Raw genomic sequence first — 9,966 nt, 5'->3', positions numbered from 1 at the left:
CATGAATGACTGATCTCCCATACAATGCTTGGACTACTCAGCCAAGGGAGGGGTCCCAACTAGGACCCAGCTGGCTGACACGTTTCGAAGGACCAAACTTCTTCTTCAGAGCCTCGTTATCTTTATGGTTTTATCTTAATCTTTTATTAAATCTGTTGGATAATGCACTAGGCCCATGCGCCCTCTTTTTTTCTTTAATCCTTTCAGCACGGGCAGGACGACCCCAGTCCTAGAGGGCAGCAAGGCATCTCAGGAATTATCCACTGTTTTATCAGATACTACAGACCCTATAGAGTCAGTCCACTCATGCACAGGAGTTTGTTTTTGTATGTGATCCTATTTAACCCCTTCCTGCCAGCTGTCAAAGAAATCCTAAATCGGAACCAAACCCATCAATTTAACAGGTTTTAAAAAAGTTACATTTCCGCCATGTGCTCGGAATGTAACTGTCATATTGGTTGTGTTATCAACCAAACTGTCAAACCATCAAATGGCTGGTGTCATAACTGATCAAATTCGCAGCACCGTGGCAGTTAAAGATCAACCAGTGGCCAAGATGGCAGCTTCCTTGGCTGAAAATGATAAGAAAGGTTTAGTTCTGCTTTAACAACTATACCCAGGAGAGGTGTTCCATGGGCTTCCTGATCACATAATTGTGAGTGCCTGTCACCATCACTACAAGATCGGTATCCTGTCCTACTGGCTCCCGATCGTCACTCTGTGATTGGGAGCTATTGGTGAAAGCTCGGGTACAGTGTTGGCGATGCATGATCGCGCACAAAATGGTAACACCTATATGTGGCAGCACAGAGTAAGACCCACTTTTGTGTTGATTATATATCTATGTGCAGCAGGCGTAAAGTTGTTAAGAGCAGTAGGTACAGTTTCTGGCCAACATATGGAGGGAGATCGCTGAGGTTGCCAAGAGTAACAAGGACACAGCATAAGATCAAACTGTTCACCCCACGACAAAAGGAGAAGGGTTTTACATTGCATTATTCTTTGAAGTATGTTAACCATCCATATATACATACATAGACATTTTGTCTTCACACCGCCTATTGTACTCCTATCATCTGATTTCCAATTGTTTTATACTTTGCTGGATGTTCTATACATCTCCAGTTATGTTTTTATATATTAATGTAAATTTTGTTTGTCAAACTGAACAAAATAAATCTGTAAACACATTGTATATAAAAGTATTGCTGTGATCTTGAAATTAGAGCCTAACTTTAGGGCCTCCTACTTACAAAATCCCCCCACTCTGCTGGACTGCTCCCCACCCATTCAAAAGGGTTCTTCCAAACAGCTTCTTTAATCACTTAAACACCGGACCAATTTGCAGCCAAAGGACCAGGCCCCTTTTTGCGATTCGGCACTGCGTCGCTTTAACTGCTCCCCGTGCTTCCTACTGAGCCTGTCACTGATCGTCTGTTCCCTTTTATAGACGATCAGTGACGTCACATGCCAGGCCACGCCCCCTTCAATAAAAAAACACATAACGTCATACATAACACCTACACTGCCCCCTAGTGGTTAACTCCTTCACTGCCGGTGTCATTAACACAGGAATCAGTGCATTTAAATAGCACTGATTGCTGTATAAATGACAATGGTCCCAAAAATGTGTCAAAAATGTCCGCTGTGTCCACCATAATGTCAATTTTGTTTGGGAGCCACGTCGGACAACCGTGCAATTGTCAGTTAAAGCAACGCAGTGCTGAATCGCAAAAAGGGGCCTGGTCCTTTGGCTGCAAATTGGTCCGGGGCTTAAGTGGTTAAATGCACTGATTCCTGTGTAAATGATACTGGCAGTGAAGGAGTTACCCACTAGAGGGTGGGGAGGGGTTAAGTGTGTGTCTGTGTGTGTGTGTTTTTTTTTTTTTTTTTTTAACTGTAGGGGGGCAGGGCTTGGCATGTGACGTCACTGATCGTCTTTCTCTATAACAGGGAACAGACGATCAGTGGCAGGCTCATTAGGAAGCACGGGGAGAGATTTGTTTACACAGACCTCTCCTCGTTCTTCAGCTCTGTGACCCGATTGGGGGACACCAAGGGCGAATGGGTCTGCGGACCCGATCGCCGCTGGTGTCCCGCGGCCATGGTCATGGAGCTCAGGACCGGGCCGGGAGCGTGCCGCCAGGGGCGCGCACCCGGCCCACAGATGAGCACTTAAAATGCAACGTACAGGTACGTGCTTGTGCCCAGCTGTGCCATTCTGCCGACGTATATGTGCAGGAGGCGGTCCTTAAGCAGTTAAAGAACGGCGCTCAATTAGTGATGTGGGTGTAGTTATTTGCAGCATTCTGAAAGAAGGGGAGGACATTGTGGGACTTTATATGAAGCACACAGCTGTTTACACTGAGATATCGGGACACAGCACAGGACTAAAACTTCAAGGGATAAGGGACTTTAAACTGGGATAGTTGGCAAGTATGAGGAAGTTGCTTTGGGCTCCACTACAATGATGGGGCCCAGGGCAGCTGCCCCTGTTGCCCTGCCTTAAAAACGGTCCCGAGTTGGATAAACAACATGTCGGCACATGGCATCAAAACAGACGTTATACGCTCGACACGTGGGCATGGCATCAACCCACAGTGAATGCCTACCCATCCCTCCAAGTCTAGTGTAGATTGAGCTCTTGGGATTGAGGAAAACCCGAGCCACCCCCAGCAAAAATCCAAAATTGGCCCTAGAATCATGGTAAAAAATATTTGTAAAGGAGTGTCACAGATAATACTAATGAATAAAAAATAATAAATAGTTTTGAGCTTCCATCCCTAAATTACTTGAAATTTAAAAAGGGGAGGGGAGATTGGGACTTTATATGAGGAAATGACTGGTAAGTTCATATACCTCCATCCCTAGTACATATGGAAAAGGGGGGGGGGGGGGCATTGTGGGGCTTTATATGAAGCACGCAGCTGGGAATGAACCAACCGATGATTATATGGTAATGCGTGTTTAATATTGCATAGGAGTACACATAACACATAGGACAGTAAAAATTATATACATTTTATTCAATATATTTTTACTATAATGAACAGTTTCCATTAATTATTAGGTTATATATGCTACCATGCCTATTTACTTGGGTACACATACCCTAGGCCAGTGATGGCGAACCTTGGCACCGCAGATGTTTTGGAACTACATTTCCCATGATGCTCATGCGTGCTGCAGTGTAGTTGAGCATCATGGGAAATGTAGTTCCAAAACATCTGGGGTGCCAAGATTCACCATCACTGCCCTAGGCTAATTTCCCTGTTATTATGTTGGAATACTTGTGCAATATATATATGAATTTTATAGATAGTTCTTACTGGGATTTATTATATATCATTTTTACTGTCCTATGTGTCAAGCGTACTCCTATGCAATATTAAACATGCATTACCATATAATCATTGGTTGGTTCATTCCCTGCTGTGTGCTTCATACAAAGTCCCATAATGTCAACCCCTTTTTTCATATGTACTAGGGATGGAGGTATATGAACTTACCTGTCTTTTCGTCATATAAAGTCCCAATCTCCCCTCCCCCTTTTTTCAATTTCATTTGCAGCATTCTGCTGGAGGGAGAGGTGTCCATGCCACCCCAGGCTCACAGGAAATAGTTTGAACGATGTTGGCTGTCACCCAACTGAGAAGGTGGCTGGTTGCTGGCAATAGCAGACAAAGAAGACAGCGTTAGACCCCTTTCACACTGGAGGTGTTTTTCTGGCACTTTAGCAATAAAAATAGCGCCTATAAAGCGCCTGAAAAATACCTCAGCTGCAAACCCAGTGTGAAAGCCTGAGTGCTTTCACACTGAGGCGCTGCGCTGGCAGGGCATCACAAAAAGTCCTGCGAGTAGCTTCTTTGCAGCGCTATAGGAGCGGTGTATTTACTGCTCCTATAGCGGCCCTGCCCATTGAAATCAATGGGCAGGGCCGCCGTACCATTTTGTGGGCGGTTTTAATCCTTTCTGGGCTGCTAGCGGAGGTTAAAACCGTCCAACTAAAATGACAGTATAGCGGTGCTAAAAAATAGCACCGCTATACCGCCAACCCCCGGGCACTTTCAATGTGAGAGGGCTCTTAGAGTGGCAGTTCACTGCAAACTTTTTATTTATTGAACAGGGATTTTTTTTTTTTGTTTAACTGGAGTTCTGCTTGGAGTTTTAAAGTTTAACTAAAGGTTATATTTTGATGCAAGCCTTTTCATTTGACCATTTCCTATATTTGCAGATTCTGTTCCTGTACGAGAGGCCTAAATGGTCCAATTATGGCTAACAATGCTTCCGATCCTAAGCACTGCTTGCGACAATCAGACTCTGTTCCTCAAGGAAGATAATGGGTCATGGGAGGTGCAATTTTCTCATTATAGCACATGCAGACTTAACTGCTTGTTAAAAAGCCCCCCCCCTCCCCCCACCACCACTTTTACTCCAGGGCAAATATTACAGCAGCTTTAGTGTTGGTATGAAGTTGGATCTCATACAATATAAAAACTTCTCATTAAACCTGCAAACTGACCTGTAGCTCAGTGCAGACTTTTAAGAAAAGCAGGGAGCCAAGGGAGTGTGTATGCACTGTGTGTTCTGACACCTTTCTATGGGAACCAACATTAACTTTTTTCAGCAATTTGAGCTCCAGTAGGTCTTCTATCGAATCAGACTACACAGGCCAGTCTTTGGTCCCTCTGTGCATGACCACTGCAGACCGGGAACATCCCAGAAGAGCAGCAGTTTTGGAGATGCTCTGACCCAGTAGCAGTGGCGGCCTGTCAGGCTCCGTCCCTTCAAAGCTACTCAGCATAATAATGGCCCTTTATTTGTGTGCAGGTCACCGGACACACAGGTGCTATGGGAAGCATTACGTGTTTGCAATCACGCGATTGCAAACAGGAAGCTCTATTTGCTTCTTTTAGAATGTCCTCGGGGTGCAGAGCTCTGTGCTCTGAACACTCCCACTTTAGCATTGTTTTCTGTTGCAATTAGTGATTGGCGGGTCCCATGCCGTCACTTCCAGTTTCTGGCTGGTCCGAAGGTGGATGCTGGGAGTGGGGGTACCAGATGTCAAGGGGGACTCTGATGGGCGTGGCAGATGTCAAGGGGGACTCTGATGCAGGCGTCTGATGTCAAGGGGGACTCTGATGGGGACACCTGATGTCAAGGGGGACTCTCCACAAATCTGGCCTTTATGGAAGAGTATATAAAAATGGAATCACTAAATATTCACACAAAAAAACAAAATATGAAAGCCAAATGTCCATTAATCAGTCCAATGATTGTAATAGTGAATCTTGAGTTATTGATGTTCACCATCCACCACCTTGTGCAACAGTGCTGCCACCAACAGCTAAATATCCTGCTTACCAGCTCCAGTAGATCCCTCATTACAAAGGATCATTCTGTGCCTATGGCCTTTAACCTAGCCTGGGCCTTTCTCCTGGTAACAAGGCTCCCCTGTGCCCGTGGCGTCAGTAGGATGGATATGCAGTTCCCCAAAAGGATAAAAGGCTTCCACGTGTAAAATACTTTGTGTTTAATAACATAAAAAAATTGCACTTACAACAGTGATTATGGACATTTGGCTTTCATGTCATTTTTAGTGTGAATAATTAGCGCAATTCCATTTTTAAATACCATTGTTGAACTGCGATTATGTCATACATGAGAATTGCTGCTTGATCTCTATTATTTGTAATCTCTCAAGAGAACAGTTTTTTAATTTCTTCTTGAAAAAGAGTGTCAAGAAAGCCTTTGTTGAAAGAAAGCCATAAGAAGTCCTGTTTGCGAGAAGCCATGTGGAGAACACAGTAAACATGTGGAAGAAGGTGCTCTGGGCAGATGAGACCAAAATGCAACTTTTTGGCCCAAAAGCAAAACGCTACGTTTCATATCACCCTGAACACACCATCCCCACTGTGAAACATGCTGGTGGGAGCATCAGGTTGTGGGGATGCCTTTTCTTCAGCAGGGACAGGGAAGCTGGTCAGAGTTGATGGGAAGATGGATGAAGCCAAATACAGGGCCCTGTACACACGGTCGGATATTCCGACGACAAAATCCGTCGCATTTTTTCCCCCCCCGACTAATTTTGGCCCAAACTTGTCTTGCATACACACGGTCGCACAAAGTTGTTGGAAAATCCAATTGTTCGGAACGAGGCGACGTACAACGGGACTATCAAGAGGCCAGTAGCCAATAGCTTTCGTCCCTTAATTTATTCTGTGCGTCGGAATTGTCTACACATGATCGGAATTTAAACAAATCGGATTTTGTTGTCAGAAAATTTTATATCCAGATCTCAAACTTTGTGTGTCGGAAAAGCCGATGGACAAAGTCCAATGGAACGCACATTTTCCGACCGAAAGTCCGGTTGTGTGTAAAGGGCATTAGAGGAAAACCTGTTAAGAGTCTGCAAAAGACTTAAGACTGGAGTGGAGTGAAGGTTCACCTTCCAGCAGGACAACCCAGCCAGAGATACAATGGAATGGTTTAGATCAAAAACATATTCATGTGTTAGAATGGCCCAGTCAAAGTCCAGACCTAAATCCATTTGAGAATCTGTGGCAAGACTTGAAAATTGATGTTCATAGATGCTTTCTATCCAATCTGACAGAGCCTGAGCAATTTTTCAAAGAAGAATGAGCAAAAATGTCACTCTAGAGGGGGGCGGAATACAAGTGCACTCCACACATTTTTCACATATTTGTAAAAAATTGGAAAACCATTTATCATTTTCCTTCCACTTCACAATTATGTGCCACTTTGTGTTGGTCTATCACATAAAATACATTTACATTTTTGGTTGTAACATTGCAAAATGTGGAAAATTTTGAGGGGTATAAATACTTTTTCAAAGCACTTTTGTTTGTTTTGTTTTTTTATACATTACACACCCTTTTTTTTTTTTTTTAAATCTTTTTAAAAAAAAAAACATTGGTCTGGACAAATCTGATATTTGTCTAGTTCTTATTGCCAGTAGTAATTTAATGTTTTTAGTTAATATAGGGTAAAACCCATACACAGAGGAACCAAAACTCATTTTATTTCAACACCAATTTCCTTGAAATCCCAAAAAGTGTAAGAATGAACATTTCTCGGAATACAGAAAAAGTAATTTTTTTTTTTTTTAATGAAAAGTATAAAATATTTACACATGGTGTCACAATCAACTCACAGAAAGAGACACACAAAGAACAGCAGGAGGAGGGTAAGGATCAAATAACTGAATTCTCAGATATGTTAAGCATTTTGGTGATCTGGAACAATTACAACATACAGATATACCTAGTACAGTGCTAGATTTTCCCATTGTTATCATCAATGGACTTTTTGAGAGATTTTGGGCACCGTTAAAAGTAGAACTCCAGGCTAAATCTACCTAATCTTAAAGGATACGTTCAAATTTTGGGACACATTACATGCTCCACCCATTTTTAGGGTGGACCATGTTAACCTGTTCCCAATGCTGCAGCCTCCCCCCGACCCACCGCCTCGAATGACAGCAAGCTGGGGATCTTCTTCTCAATAAAAAAAAAAAAAAAAAAAAAAACACTGCAGCCGTGCAAGGCTCCATGCAGCGGGCCATGCCATTCATAAAGCTCAGAGAATGGAAGAACCACAAGTACTGACAGCCTTGCCGCTGTTGGATTGAAGTTCCCAATGAACTACCAGGGTGCTGTTGAGCCCTCTGGTAGTTTGTTCCTCTCTGTTATTGTGTAACTGCCTGCCCATGAGGTACAAGCAGACAGTTTACACTGACAGTCTGCAGAAGTCCTGCATTGCACCCGAGATCTGCTGATTGCGGGTGCAATGCTTTGCAGCCTCCTAGTAAAAAAAAAAAAAAAAAAAAAAAAAAATCGATGTACATTTTTGTACCTGAAAAAAAGATATGCATTTGTTTTGTTTTTTTCCAACAAAGGTGAGATAATCCTTTAAAACCACTCCCCACCCTTCTAACATCTATCCTAACCTGTAGAAAAAAGATGCATACTTACCTATTCTCAGGGAGCTCCATGATCCCCCATGTATCATCCAGCTATGGCAACAGTGCAGGAGAGGGAGAATTCAGACGATGGCTGGAATGCCCGAGCGGTGACATCATCCATAAGCTTACAATGGGCCATTTGTTGCTGGTGCTCCTTCCTCTCCCCTGAAGCTGCTGCAGCTAAGAGAGAAGAGCTGAGTGCATGACCAGAGTGGAGCGCTTTGAGAATAGGTAGGTATATGCATCTTTTCCCTACAGGGTAGTTCGTATACGTGTTGGAAGGGAGCAGTTTTAGGATAGTTTAAGCCTTGGCGTTCTACTTGAAAAAAAAATAAAAAATCAATAATTATGCCAAAAAATTTATAATTGGATCGCCACTAAGAGCGCACATTCCAGTTTAAAGTGCAGCCCTGTGGTATGGATCTTATTTGCTCCACTTTAGCTTTTGATACGTTGGGGTCGATTCACTAAAGATTAGGGTGTGGCTTACTTTCATTAATATTCAATTCTTTGCTCTTTTTTTTTTGCAATCAGAAATGTTTTCATTTCACTAGACAATTTTATTGCATGGATTTGTCAAATTTATGTCATGCATTAACTTTTCACGAGTTTGTCTTTGTGGTACTTACAATGGAAGTAAAACTTTACTGCACAGGTTTTGCTCCTTTAACCACTTCAGCCCCGGAAGGTTTCACCCCCTTCAGGACCATTTTTTGCGATACGGCACTATGTTGCTTTAACTGACAATTGCACGTTCATGCGACACTGTACCCAAACAAAATTTATGTCTTTTTCCTCCACAAATCTAGCTTTCTTTTGGTGGTATTTGATCACCTCTGCCGTTTTTATTTTTTGCGCCATCAACAAAAAAAAAATACCGTCAATTTAGAAAAAAAATTAAACATTTTTACTGTTAGAGTTTATCCAATAGAAAAAACAAAACCAATTTCTTCATCATTTAAGGCCAATATGTATTCTATACATATTTTTGATAAAAAAATAAAAATCCCAATAAGCATATATTGATTGTAGACGCAATAACTTTTGCGCAAACAAAACTATGGGATATTTTTATGGCATTTTTAGCGGTACTGCGACGCACAAATTAGACACCAAGTGAAACTTTTTGGGGACCAGTGACACCAATACAATTATCAGTGCTAAAAAAAAAAAAAAAATGCACTATCACTGCATAAATTACACTGGCAGGGAAGGGGTTAACATCAGGGGTGATCAAAGGGTTAAGTGTACGCCTAGGGAGGGATTTCTAACAGTGTGAGGATGGTTTAACTGGAGGAAGAGAGAGATCTGTGGTCCAGATTAGCAGGAACACAGGATCGCTCTTACAGATGGCTGCTCTGCCTCTCCAGTGAACGATCAGCGGGTCCCGGCGGCCATCGTGGCTGCTGGCCCTGGTGCTTGGCTCCCGCTGTGATTGCACAGCGGGTTGTCGTCGGTGCGTGCGTTCCCAGACCCTGAAGAGGAAATAACATACAGATACCTTGTTTCATACAGCCGGGGCGCCTGGCCACAGTAAATGTGCTGTGGGCTGGCCGGAAGCGGTTAAACCTAGCCAGTGTCTGACTGCAATAATTGAACATTTCATTGTTTTGTCTATCAGAAAAAAAGGGCTTGTATAATAAGATCTCAAAGATAATGGCAAACAAATCCTTGTAATAGTTAGTTAAAGCCAAACTAAATTCTCACTTTTTTTTTTGGCCAGCCCTATACCCCCACATGTTTAGAAGTTGTGACTGATTTCTGCTAGGAAATTTCTTAAAATGTTTTTTTTTCTCTGGCTTTTTCCAGGACTTCACTCCACTGCTTTGTGCTGGCAGAGCTGAGTAACAGCCACACCCCCTAATGACAAAGAGGAAGAGGAGGTATGTCTGGCCAGGCCTGTTCTATCACTTGAGTGCACTGGGTCTGGTACCCATTGGACTGTACAGTCCAATTCAGACAGACACTCTACATAGCAGTGT

The sequence above is a fragment of the Lithobates pipiens genome, unplaced genomic scaffold (assembly GCF_037356315.1).
Source record: "Lithobates pipiens isolate NorthernLeopardFrog02 unplaced genomic scaffold, aLitPip1_a1.2 Scaffold_18, whole genome shotgun sequence".
In the NCBI taxonomy this organism is placed as follows: Eukaryota; Metazoa; Chordata; class Amphibia; order Anura; family Ranidae; genus Lithobates; species Lithobates pipiens.
The sequence above is the reverse complement of the archived record's forward strand: the minus strand, read 5'-3'. Positions refer to the sequence as shown.